Source organism: Vicugna pacos, chromosome 10 (assembly GCF_048564905.1).
Source record: "Vicugna pacos chromosome 10, VicPac4, whole genome shotgun sequence".
In the NCBI taxonomy this organism is placed as follows: domain Eukaryota; kingdom Metazoa; phylum Chordata; class Mammalia; order Artiodactyla; family Camelidae; genus Vicugna; species Vicugna pacos.
In genome coordinates this window covers 35,862,946-35,877,141 of record NC_132996.1, presented here as the reverse complement: position 1 = coordinate 35,877,141, position 14,196 = coordinate 35,862,946, and the positions used below count along the sequence as shown (strand labels likewise).

At 41.9% G+C, this 14,196-nt stretch overlaps 1 long non-coding RNA gene across 1 annotated transcript in view; it reads right to left on the bottom strand.

Moving 5' to 3' along the window:
* LOC140698723 (uncharacterized) overlaps positions 1 to 14,196 on the bottom strand; it is a 263,718-nt gene that overhangs the window by 54,398 nt on the left and 195,124 nt on the right. The window contains exons 3-4 of the long non-coding RNA XR_012076586.1: positions 5,257 to 5,315; positions 3,622 to 3,805 (exon numbers count right to left, since the gene is read on the bottom strand). This is a non-coding gene — a long non-coding RNA (uncharacterized lncRNA). The remainder of the gene's footprint in view (positions 1 to 3,621; positions 3,806 to 5,256; positions 5,316 to 14,196) is intronic.

Below are 14,196 nucleotides of genomic sequence, written 5' to 3'. Positions count from 1 at the left end.
GTTTTCCTGAGTAGGCGAGAAAGGGGCGGGGTTGCAGCTAGCTTACTGATAATTGTTCCAAGTGTTAAAGGAAGAAGATTAAGAAGGGATCAACAGATCCTGAGATACATTAGTGGGCCGTGGGTAATCCACGAGGCAGGCAGGGATGCATGTCTGCATGGAGAATTTATTATTTGTGTGTGTGTGTGTGTCTGTGTGCGTGTGTGTGTCTGTGTGCGCACGAGGCATGTGTATGTGTTGGATGCAGGAGTGCTTTATGTATTCATGTTAAAAAAAATCCCCCCAGATCAGAGCAACAATTATTTCCACCATATGTGAGGTTAACTGTGCTAATGATGAAACAATGTGGAAAACACTTGATGTAATATTAAGAGAAAAAAAGGCAAAATCTCAACCCACATATATGTTACAAGTATATAAAAAATCAGTCCAAATCTGGGAGGAAGGCAGGCTAGGAAACAAAAAAGCGCAAATCCATGAGATGGTGAGGTTTTAGGTGAATTTTTTCTATGATGGTTTGAGCAGTATCTCTATCTTGCAGACCCTTCTCCGGGGTCTACCATCACCCGGGCCGGACAGTGTGTGCTCAGCAATCCTGAAGCTGTCACCAGCCCATCTGTCTCGGCTGATGTTCCTAGAGCTCCTGGGGAGAACAGCTCACCTCACTTGCAGCCAGTGGACCTGGTGCCCACCCTCCTCAAAGGGACAGTTGATACAAAATCCTCCATACTGGTCATCCCTGTTTTAATCAGTCATCAACCCAAGGAGAAGTTAGCTGGCCATCACTTTGCTAATGTTCCATTCTTTCCATCAGGCCCTGGACCTCCGTGCCTTTGACGGAGCACCTGACTTCCCAGACTCTCATGACAGAGCCCTCAGGAATTGCTTGTTCCACAACCACCAAAACACCCGAGATCTTCAACTCTGTGTTCCTTCCCACTCCGTTCTGTGTAAGGAAGGCTGGCCGGCCCTGAGGACACCACATGCAGTGAACCCTTCTCCAGTCACGGCTGTTTGTCCCCCATACCTGTGATCTTAGGGTTGGAAGGTTTGTCACTGTCCTTGTTCCCAAACGCTGCTCCTACAATGTTCTCTCCACCCTCTCAGGGCCATGCTGCTCAGCTCCATCATTGTCATCATCGTCCAGCCCACCGCCACGAGCTTTCATCCCCTGAAGACTTGAGTACCTGGCTTATCATCTTCCTTCGCACTCTCATCTCTGCTCTCTACCTGGTTGACTTCAGTATCCGGGTGGATGGCTCCTCCAGCTCCATGGCCTCATCCATGTCTTTCCTTTCCTTCTCAGTTAAGCTCCTCCAAAGAGTTGTCTCTACTTCCTGTCTCCATTTTCCTTACTCCCCTACTCCCCTTTCAGTCACTCTACGCAGGATGCTGGCCCTGCGTGCCACCAAAACAGCCCCTAGTCAGGTCACCAGCCACCTCCACGTCAGCAAATCCAAGGGACGTTTTCCCAGATTCTTCTTACTTCCCTCTCAGCAGCAGCTGACACCAATGACCATTCTCTCCTGGAAACACTCTTCCCTTGGCTTTAAAGACGAAATAGTCTCCTGGCTTCTTCCCTAGTTTCCCTGTATCCTTGGAGGGTCTACCCTCCTCATTCTTACCATCAAATGCTGATGGTCCTTTTCCTGGGTGAGCACATCCTTACCCATAAATAGAAGCTCTCTATAGAGAACATGGAAATTTATACCTTCAGACTTGACCTCTTCCGAGTTCTAGGCCCATAGCTCCAACTCTTGACTCATTATTTCCATGCAGAAGTCTCAAAGGCATCTTAAAATCAACAGGTTCCAAATCTCCCCCTGCTCTCCAACACACATGGTCCTTTTTCAGTGTTCTCTGTCTTACAGGACAGCTCACTGTTCATCTAGTTATAAGCCAGACATCTCAGAGTTAGTATCTCTTTATTTTGCCCATCCTATCTCCAGTTTATCATTAAGGACTATTTCTTTGCCCTCCTAAGTTTCTCAAATCCATCTATTGCCCTTAATCTCCAACTGAACGCCCTAGTCCAAGGCAGCACTATGATTTGCAAGGACTATTGCTATGGTTTGGGCTATGCCATATTTAATCTGTGTGCCTCCAGTTCAGGCTCTACAGAGCATCTGTAAGCAGCTTTTTGAAGCAGTCATCTGGTTACGCTGTCCTGTGCTTAAAACCCACCATGACTTTTCATCTTTTTAGGACAATGACAAAATCCTTAACATGATCTAAAAAACAAAACAAAACAAAAAACCCCAAACCCTTAACATGGCTTATAGGTTTCATCTATCCCCTCATCCTATTCTCCCCTCTCTAGTTTTCTTGCCCTTCCCCATTCTCCCTTGTTCCCTCTTGCCCCAGGGCCTTTGAACGGCTGTTCCTTTTGCCTGGAATATTCTCCATATCCCTGGCTTAGTTAACTTCCACTTCTGCTTCACATGAAGCAGTGCAAGCAACTTCTTGCTTCAGTGCAAGTATCACTTTCTCAGGGAAATCTGTCCTGACCTCCTGAGGAGCTCAATTTTCCCTTTAATAAGGTTTCATAACCCCATGTACATACATCTTCATGGCACTAATAGCAGTAGACAATTATATGAGTCATTATTATGGCCTTCTCTCCACCGACATTAGAATTCCATGGGGGGCAGGAGTCATGTCTGATTTTGATCAACATTGAATCTCCAGCACAAAATATAGAACTTGAGCACCCGATTTAAAATCACCGCTTCCATCACGCTTACTTTTTGCAGCTTTATCTTTTTTCATAGCAGCTCCAATCACTTGCCAAATATGTATTTGTTGATTTGTTTATCTCCACCACTAGACTGAAAGTTCCACGAGGGCAGAGATTTTGTTTGTCGCTGATGGATTTTATTCCTAGCACCTAGAACAGTGCCTAGCATGTGGTAGTCACTCCATAAGTAGTTTTGCATAGTAAGTGTTTAATAAATATTTGTTGAAGGAATAAATGTATTTTGCACAAATAACAAAAACAACAATCCTCCCCAGCAAAAGTAGAGTGTTTAATTAGCCCATCTAGCTATTATGTACTTGCATGCCTGCATTTGTCATAAGTAAATTCATTACATAAAGTTATAACAATCACTACCAAATTTACCCAAAAAAGATCTCACCCGAATAAATATATAAAACTGAACACTAGTTACAGTCAGCAGAAACTTGTTTGTTTGCTCATCTACCATTGAAATCACTGACTAACCAATTGCCCCCAGAAGAAGAAATTCAAATAGTGATAAATAACCCAGCTGTAATTGCAGAACACGTAAGTGAATCTTGAGTCCTTGCTTGTCTCCTCTAAACTAAGTGTTTTCCTTTTCACAGACATTGCCAAATTGCCCTGCAAATGGGTTTTACTCCTGTTCACAGCCGCTGGTGCAAATGGAAATGCTCATTCCCCCAGCAAGGTCCCTGAGTTTTCAGAGAACAAAACTGGGTGGGGGTAGATTGAACAGGATGGAGAACAGAGGCAGGAAAGGGATATCTAGGAGCTGAAATCCTACTGGAGAACACTGATATCTGCTTTCTTGTGCCACAATAAGGCAGGGAAAAGAAGCTCGCAATCATATACCCATCTTCCCAGTTTTTCCAAAACCTTACCTTGTGGCTTCCTTCAGTGTCGGTCGGAGAAACCTAGGTCACTTGCGCCACCTGCTGTCCATACTGGAGAATGGCCTCCGAACGTCAATGCCTTGGAATTTTTGGTTGTTCCAAGCAGTTTCTACATAGCTCTCTCCATATCCATGACTTGCTTCTCCTTTTCTCCTACAGCACACCTTCTGAGCTATGAATGGACACAAAAGTATGGCTTGGGAGGGTGCCTCTGCGAAAACTGGAGCTCAAAGCCTCCACCTGTTCTTATTTCTGTCAATGTTTTAGCCCTTTGTTTCAATTCAGTGAGCTATCAGAGCCCTGTGAGTAGGCCCTGGAGAAACCAAGATGAATGCGACGTGATTCTTCTCTCCAAGAATAGCCTAGTGGGGCAGTCAGACATACAAGCAAATAATTAAGATGCTGATGGCATGACGTAGGAAATACAGACCTGGAGGGACATGTGACGTCTACCAGTGGAACCCAGAGGGCTTCAGAGAGGAGGCGATATTTACCTACAGTTTGGGGATTAGCAAATCACAGGTGGAAAGAAAGATGACCATTTTAGGCAGATAGTATGGCACATGCAAAAAGTAGGGAGGCCAGAACATCTGCAGCCTGTTCTGGGAGCAGCAAGAAGTTGGTAACTACTGTTAACAGCTTGTTAGAGACCCTTTTGGGTTTTTCAAGATGCGTTTTTGTATGCGTATTTGTGGATGGTTGTGCGTCTATGACTTACTTTCATTTTACTAAACATCATATTTAGTGTTTAGAATATTTCAGAAATCTCTCCACATTGGTGAATCAAGACCTGCCTTACTCTTTTAACTTCTGCACAATGTTTCATCATGTTGCTCTGTCATAGTCCCTCTTTAGTGCACATTTTAGGTGGTTACCAGTTTTTCACCTTGTATGTCTACTTTTAAGAACACGTGCAGGGATTTCCTAGAAGGGAAGTTGCTGAGTTAAAGGGTCCCTACATTTTAAATTTTGACTGATGGGACTTAGAGACCTTCCAGAAAGTTTCTATCAATTTACATTCCTTATAACAAAGTAGCTAAAGTAAGTCAAATAAGCTAGTAAGTCCTGCAGAATTTTCCCTTTCTGATTTGATCCATGTGCGTAATGTTTTTCTCCCTGAAATAATGATCCTGGCAGTAATCCTACATGCACAGAATGATTTGCTTTTTTTGTAGTCATGGCAACACCCTCTAAGATTGTTGGTATTATCCCCATTTTACAGATGACAAGACACGGAGGCTCAGAGAGGTTGGGCTTTATCCACAGTGCCCCAGGTAGTCCAACCCAGAACTAGAACTCAGCATCCAAAATCCTAAAGCTCTTTCCACTACTCTGTTGCTAGGCAACAGAGAACCCTTTCAATTCCCGTGCCAATGCTACTTGTTGCCATGGAACTGCTGGGACAAGGAGCAGTAAGTTGTAATTAAGCAGTGAGCTAGTATCTTCACTCCTAGCAGAAAAGGGCCTTTACGCCCTTATGTGTGGGTGGACAGAGAGGGACAGCTGGATGGAGCTGGCTGGGTATCACATGTTTCATGTAGGACAGATGTTTGTGTTCACCTCTGGCCACTTGAAGCCATTGCCCAGGAATACATGGATGGGAGTGCTTTGTAGAGGCCTTACCTCCCCGTTGTCCTGTCAAAAATCAGCATCCATCTTCAGTGTGGCACTCTCTTCTCAGTCTAGAAGAAATGGGTTATCGTTGTAAACGGCACCATTCTGGAATTGGATAGATCTGAGTTCAAATCTTATCTCTGACACTTCCCTGCAAGTTACCTACATTGTCTGAGTCTCGGTTTTCTCACATGCATGGGGACAATCATGCTCAGCTCGTAGGTTCTATATGTGGATTCAACGAGATAAGGGACACCAATCATATAGCCAGATGCCCAATATTCACTGCCATTTACTAAGTGCTCAGGACACTTAGCCAATGTTTGCAATGTTATTTTCATTATTCACCCACGCATTCCTCTTTGGATGCTTTGCAGTAATCCAAGGGGTTCCAAAACCTCTCTAGTATTCCATCACTCAGCACTGAGTTGAGGGATTGCACATCTCGGCATGTTTTTATCTTTAGACAAGAACACTTACAAACAGATTTTCAAAAGATCGGCTGTAATGAGGTTCTGAACCTTAGAAATGCATTATCTGCCCCAGGAATGAGTCATCTGTGGTAGGAGGAAAAGTGAAACTGTTTTTCAAAGAGGACACAATGGAAATTACACAATTCAAATTACTGCAATTGCCTTTTCAGCTGAATCCAAGGGAAATTTTTTTTTATTTCATTCACTTGACTTTTTGAACGCCTATGATATGTCAGGCCCCATGCAGAGAGTGACTAGATGAACAGAATGTGGCCCTTGCCCCAGGGAGCTCACGGATTAGCAGGGCAGACAGGCACTTATAATAATTACAGCAATGTGACAGCTGCTATAATGAGGTCTGGGGATGGTACAGTGGGGACACAGTGCAGGAAGTCCTTAACTAGGCTGGGGTGGTGGGAAGGGGAGGATCAGGAGACATTTCACAGAGCTGGGACCAGCTGAGCAGAGAGACAAAGGGCAAAGGCACTTAGGCAGAGAGAATGATGGGGAAATAGGAGAGAGCATGGTGTATTCAGCCTGGGGCACAGCAGAGAGGGACAGATACCTGTGTATGGCTGCCGGTCTGGCTGGCCATCAGGATGCCTCACTGAATGAATCCACCCCAGTAGCTGTGGACTGCACACCTCATGGGGATGCCGTGCACATGGACCACGGTATGCATGTCACCTCCTGGTGTTGTGCAATGCAGAGTCCTCCACACCACGCTCTGGGGCTGGCCCTTTTTAAGACTGAGGAGGTGCCAATGTGTGTGCATGTGGGTGGACTGGGGAGAGGAGCAGAGGAAGACAGCGACACCACACACATCTTCCTAGTGGTGCCTGAGTGGACAGTGGAAGGCTTTGGGGCATAAAGGACTGTGTTGAGCAGACTCCATGATTCAACACCTCCATTTCCAGCCCAGTAGGAACCCCTCTCAAATTCTGCTGAGTCTGGATGGACTCAAGGGCATGAAGTTTAGCACAACTGTCCTTGAACTTAACCTTGGCAGGATGGAGGCTAGGTTCTTCTCTACTTCCCAGATTTCCTACTCTAGAATAAGAAGCAATGAAGTTAGGAACCAGCCCTCCCTCACATCATGCATCTCATTGCTAGTAACCTATTATTAAGTTTGTCCTGAGTGTATTACTGGGTGAGGTTAGCTCCCATTGTATTATGCTTTGAAATGCACTCCTCACCAGGCAAATATGTGTGGGGCAGGGAAAAGAGGACCAGGAGTCTTACTGTACAAATTAGGATGAGATCAATGAAATTCTAAAGTGGCTCTTCACTACTTGCTGCAGAATCTTGGGCAAATCACTAAAATCTCCGTTTTCTCAAACAGGTGTAACAATAGTGCCTATCTTGAGGTTGTTTCCAAAATTAATGTGACAATAACACACATAAACTGCTCAGCACCCTGCTTAGTACAGATAAGCTCTCAGAAATATTAACTATAGTAGTATTGTTTTATTTGTATTGACAAAATGTCTGAGTATTTCTCAGAAAGGATCAAAGATAAGCTGACAGTTTGGGGCAGTGACCCTCATCACCGAGCACAATCTGGGCCATACTAACCTGACACACCCCCAGCCCCATCTCTGATTTTTTTTTTTTAAAGTGTAGGTTCAGAGGAATAGCCAATTGCTCTATCAAGCCAGGAGTGGGGTCATTGTGGTTGGCATCTTTCAACTGCCTGAGAGACAATGGGTCAGACGGAACACTGCTTTCCCATTCCAGTCCTGAGTAAGTGTCCGCATCATGACCAGCCAGCCAGGGTGGGTCCAGAGGAGAACATCTGCCTTTGCACCCAATCTTTCCTCCATGAGAAGACCCAGCAGCCACGGGAGTCTAACCACAAGCTTGCCCTCGCACTGCTAGGAGGGGAAGAGAGTGGGTATGCCATACTTCCTGTCCTGGAGCCGGATCTAAGCAAAGGGCCTTTATTTTAAGGTCCTGAACGTCAAGAAAGCTTTCTTTGAACTACTCTTGGGCTGAGGAGGTTGGAGATGAGTTCTTCCTGCTGTCAGGGCAGTTATGCTGGATGGTCTACTGGCAGCTCAGCACCATCCCCCGTCTTCTTTACTCTCCCCTGTACTGTGAGGGCTGGAAGCCTGAGGGCTGGAATATTCCAGAACCCCTTGCCAGGGTTCTGTGCTAGATTCCACAACTTAGAGGTGCTTGCACAAGGCTTGGAATTCGGAAAATAGGTGGAGGCCGTTGCAGTGCTCCTCTGGCAGAGAAGAGCAGGCAAGTGGTTTTAGCAGATGTGAGGCGCTGCAAAGGCTCAGGCTTTCCTCTTCGAATCACCAGCTCTGGGGCTGCAGCCAGCTGAGATCATTGCTAATTTCCTCTGGCTCCTGTGATTTCCTGCTTCTGAGACCTAGAGCTAGTGTCAGAGCCAGACGAGGCTTTCCCTGACTTTTGCTTCTCAGACACGTTCAACTGTTCAGCAAGTGTCGAATTCCCTCAACTCAATCTCCTTCTGCTTAACATACCTAGAAAGCTATTTCTGTTTTCCTGACCAACAGAAAGTGCCTGGCCTGTAAAGTCTTATCGTCTGGATGGAGAACTTGGACCTTGCTTTTTTCCTGCATTATGGAATCTTCACTGAAGTAATTCAAGCAAATTAACAGTCTTTGAGTCTTATTTCTGCCCCAGTGACCCCCCAAAACACTTCTTTATTTTCAGGAGGTAAAAACAGAAAGAACAGGTCTCCCTGCACAAAGAGAACCCGGTGCTTCCTATCAATTTGAAACACCTTTGAAAAACATAAATACCTACTGGGAAACTAATGCTCCATAAATTACTCTGATTTGATAATCAACTCATCTAACTCATAGCTAATATCATCTCAGAAAAAAAGCTTAATTTTATGCATAAAGAGCATTATAAATGCATTACCAGTTATCAGAATAAAAGAAAAATGCACCCATATTTTAAGCATCCTGACAAGTCGTTTTGAGTTTTTCATTGCCTGCTTGCCTTAACCACATGCATATGTAAGTTTTATGTAGCACTACTGTGAAAACACAATTTTATAATTTGCTTTTTTGTACTTAACAGTACATTAATAAAATTTCCATCTTGTTATGTAGACTTCCTAATTGTCACGTTTAATTACTTCATAATATTTAGTTAAGTGAATCAATCGCAATTTACTAACATTTTCCCCCATGGCTGAATATTTAGGCAGGTTCTAATTATTTTATTAGTGTGCTTAATGCTTCAGTGCACATCTTTTTACTTCTGTTGATTTATCTCCTCAGGATAAATTCCCGTGAGTGGAATTTCTAGGGCAGGAAGCCTAATTGACACCTCTGGAATGGATTTCCAATCTCCTCTCATCCAACCCCTACGGTTTTATGCTTGATTAGTTACTTGAATGGGATAGAAGAAACAAGGGAGAAGTAATCAGAGATCCTAGAGTTCTTCTAAAGTCAGACTGGCTTAGATGTGGGAGACTTTGGGCCAACAGGTAGCTGTGCCAGGAGAAGTCATCCTGAGAGACTGGGTAGAGAGACTCCTGGATCAGGAAAGACCCAGAGGTAACCCTAGACTTTGAGTTAATTGCAACAGCAAACAGCCCCCAACTTTTAACATAATGAATAAGCTTACTTCTCATTTCGTGATAGACAGGGTGAGAGACCTCCAGTTATCCAGGCTATCTTATCCCAAGGCTTCACCCTGGTAGGGTTCCTGGTATCCTTTCCATGCAGCCAGCAATGGGAAAGAGATTATTACATTGTGGTGGTGGTGGGGGTGTGGAATATATGGGTCGGACTGTAAGTGGCCTCCATCACTTCTGCTCATATTCCACTGTGCAGAGCCCCATCACAAGCCCTCACTTAACTGCAAGGGAGGCTGGAAAGTGTAGTTTAGGTGTGTGCCCAGGAGGAAGAGGGGACTGTAGATGCCAGTGTGCACCAACAGTCCCTGCCAGAGTCTTTTTTACAATTTAGCCCGTCAAACCTGAGAACAGGAAGGAAGCAGTGGAGAAAAGTGGAACTCTGCTGCTTGCACATGTTTTGCATGTAGAACAATGCAAACAGAATGTGCCTTTCCAGATGCTGGCGGGTTTAAGCAATGGCTGCAGTATCACACAATTCCTGGGATATCCCCCCCCCCCCATTATCAACACGGGAAGAGGGACAAAAGGAGTCACTTTTCACTTTTTCCTGGATTTCAGGAGAAGCGGACACTAGAAATATTACTTGCTGACCCCTGCTCTTTTCCTTCCCCCTCTACACCCTGGTTCCTTCCGTTCTGAAGCCTCATCACCTGGTTCTGGTTCCAAGTCTCTAATTCCATTTTTCCAGTTTCCGGATCTCAGTCTTCCTTTCCTACTTATTGGATTTTATTATATGTGAGTCATTGTGTTAAGAACTTTATATACGTAATGGGAAGAAAAAATATTGCTACAGTTAGGTGGCAGAAATCCATTAAGAGGAGAAAACTCTCTTTCTGTCAGGGACACACCTCAGTGGACTTGTTTGGCTATAAAAATGGAAGCATCTCTGAGCAGAATCAAACAGAAATAAGTTTAGCAAAAAAGAAACAAGCAAAAAAGAAACAAGCGAAAACGGTGGGGTTTGGGGGAAGGGGGATTGCTCTCCATGATGGAGTGAAAAGAAAAGTTTCGGAGAATTTTAGAGATGTCTTCTTCTGGGTCCTTAAGATGGTACGGGTGATTTGGAAAAGGAGATAAATATTTTAACCCTGGCTGTACATTAAAATTACATTGGGGACTGTGACTTTTGAGACTTTTTTAAAAATTGAAAACAATCAAAATCTAGTGTACTTATAGAAAATTATACAAATCATACATGTACAGCCTGATGGGTGTTCACAAAGCAAGCATACCTGTGCAATCATCACTCAGATGAAGAAAGTAAACATTACCAGTATTCAGAAGTCCCCTCCCTGTCCCTTCCCAGGTAGTAGCCACTACCTTGATTTCTAATGCCATGGATTAGTTTTGCCTGCTTTTGAATTTTATAAAAATGAACTAATAAAAAACGTGAACTTTTTTTGTTGTAATTCTCTTCTTTCACATCATTTTTGTGAGATTCAGCTGTGTTGATACAAGTGTTAGGAATTTGGTCATTTTCATTCAGGCACAGCATGAATATAGCATTAATGCTTAGTGTAGGTATTCATCAATATTTTTGTTCATCACTGATGGACATTTGTGTTGTTTCCAGTGTTTGGCTATTTTTAATTTTGCTATTTGGAACATTCCTTAAAAAAATTTTAAATTATGGTAAAATATATGGAACATAAAATCTTAATGATTTTAAAAGTGTACAATTCAGTGGCATTAATTCACTATCTACTATCTGCTTCTAGGACATTTTTAAAACAGCAACTTTATTGAGTTTTAATTCACCTATCATACAATTCACCTATTTAAAGTGTAAAATTCAGTGGGTTTTAGTGTACTCCTAGAGTTGTGCAATGATCACAGCAATCAAGTTTAGAACATTTTTATCCCCCCAAAAAGAAATGTCAAACCCATCAACAGTCACTGTTTATTCTGGCCTATCACCTCCCCCACCTTATCCCACCCCCACCAGCCCTAGGCCATCACTCATCTACTTTCTTTTTATACAGTTTTTTTTTTTTTGGCAGGGGCTGGGGGAGGTGACTAGATTTATTTATTTTTTATGTGGAGGTACTGAGGATTGAACCCAGGACTTCGTGCATGCTAAGCAGGTGCTCTACCACTGAGCTATACCATCCCCTCTTCATCTACTATCTCTGTAGATTTATAAATGGCCCTATTCTGGACAATTCATATAAACAGGATCATACATTATAAAGTCTTTTGTGACTGGTTTCTTTCACTTGACATAACATTTTCGAGCACATCATAGCATTCATTAGTACTTCATTTCTTTTTATTGCTGAATCACAGTCCATTGTATGAATATAAACATTTCTCTTCTCCTTTAATCAATTGATGGACATTTGGGTTGTTTCCAGTTTGGGGCTATTATGAATAATGCTGCTATAAACATTTGTGCTCAACTGTTTCTCTGAACATATGTTTTCATTTCTTTTGAGTATGTGTACCCAGGAGTGGAATTAGTGGGTAATATGGTAACTCTTATGTCAAATGTTTTCAGAAACCGCCAAACTGTTTTCCAAAGTGGGCTGAGCTATTCTACAGTAATGCCAGTAGTGCACGAAGGTTCTAATTTCTTTCATCCTCACTAAGGCTTGTCATTATCACCTTTTTGATTATAGCCATTATAGTAGGTGTGAAGTGGTATCTCATTGTGTTTTTATTTGCATTCTCTGCTGTCTAATGATGCTGAGCATTTTTTCATGTGGTTATTGGCCATTTGCATCTCTTTTACGGAGAAATGACTATTCAGATCCTTTGGGATGTTCTTATTATTGGGTTGCAAGAGTTCTTTCTACATTCTAGATATAAATTCCTTATCAGATATACGATTTACAAATAGCTTCTCCCATCTTGCAGATTGTCTTTCCACTTTCTTGATATTATCATTTGCAGCACTAATGTTTTAAGTGTTGATGCCGTATGACTTACCTTTTTTCTTCTTTTGTTGCTTGTACTTTAGGCAGCATGTCTAAAAATCCATTGTTTAATCAAAAAATCAATTGTTTACAAAGATTTATGCCTATGTTTTCTTCTCAAAGTTTATAGTTTAGTTCTTACATTTTGATCTTTGATCCATTTTTTCCCCTTAATATTCTTGCATCTGACTTTTGGTGAATATATGTACACATTTCTGTTGGCTTTATACGTAAGAATGGAATTACAGGGATATAAGGTTTTGTATGTTCAGCTATAATCTTGCAAAAATAATTCTTCAAAGTGGTTGTACCAATTTATCATCTGACTCACAGTGTATGAGAGTTTCAGTTACTCTACGTCCTTGTCAGGACTTAGTACTGTCAGTCTTTTTCATTTTAGCCTTTCTAGGAATGTTTACTGGTATTAATCTGTGGTTTTCTTAAGCATTCCTTTGATGGCTACTGAAATTTAAAATATTTTGTATGCTTATTAGCCTTTTAGACATTTCTTTTGTGAAGTGCTTTTTTTGAGTTTTTTTTGCCTAATTTTTCTTACTGTAAGAGTTCTGTTTTAGTAATCTAATGCCACATAAAAAAACACCCTGAATCTTTGGTGGCGATGATTTGTTATTGATTTCTAAGAATGATAAAAGATTTATAAAACAATAATTAATCACTTTTTAGTGTGTGGTTTGGTGAGTTAGCTGGTGCTGCCTCTGCCTGCTTTGTCTGGGCTTACTCACATGACTACATTCGGCTGGGAAGTTGGCTGACTGTGGAGAAATAGACTCTGTTTCCATATGAGACAAATGGCAAAGTCTCATTGTCAAAGAGTCTACCTACTGGGATGGAGGGACTTTGTGACCATTCAAAAGTTTGCCAAAGATTTTTCACTTGTTCTAGATAGGAGCCCTTTTTTGAGATATATATATATAAATAAATAAATTTATTTATTTATTTATTTATTTTTTTTTTGGTATATACACACACACACACACGTATATTTTTCCTCCAACTCTGGCTCGCCTTTTCTCTCTCTTAATAGGGTCGTCTGATAAACAGAATTCTTAATTTTAAGCTTGTCCAATTTATCAATCTCTCCCTTTATGATTAGTGCTTTTTGTGCCCTGTTTAAGAACACAAAATCATTAAATATTAAAAAAATTTGTCTATTCCAAGGTGGTAAAGATATCCTTCTATGTTATCTTCATGAAGCTTTATTGTTCACATTAACTGCATTTAGATTTAAAACCCACCTTGTTTTGATTTTTTGTGTATAGCCTGTGGTAGGGATCGATTTATATGCTTTTCCATATTGTGATACAAATAATAACACAATTTATCAAAAAGGCCTTCCTGTCTCCACTACACATTGTCATAATTCAACTGTCCACGTATGTGTGGGTCTGTTTCTGGAATCTCTATTCTGCTCCACTGGTCTATTTGCATATTCTTGCACCAATACCATGTTAAATGCTGTAGCTTTATATAAAAAGTCTTAAAATCTGGGAGTGAAAGTCATCATTTTTTGTTTTTCTTAAGGTACACTGACTTATCTTGGTCCTTGGCATTTCCAGGTAAATTTTAGATTCATGACTGAGAAAGAAGGAAAGGCCATGTGCAGCCCACCACGTTTCTATACCTCTCTTCTCTTTGCTTTTGGAATATGACTTCCTGAAAAAAACACTCGTTCTATTTGCTTCTCCAAGTCCTAGTTTCACAGGACTCCCCCCACCTTCCCCTGCAAGGGAGGCCTGTGGTTTTCTGGCACTGTCTGGGTGGGCAAGTCCAATTCATGGATGAGGAAGCCCTGTTAGCTAATATTACAAAGGATTGCCTACCTACCTCTATAATAAAACAAAACTAAGGCAAACAAAACAAAACAAAACAAAAAGGATATATTTTGGTCTCCTTTCATCTTACCACTGAATCT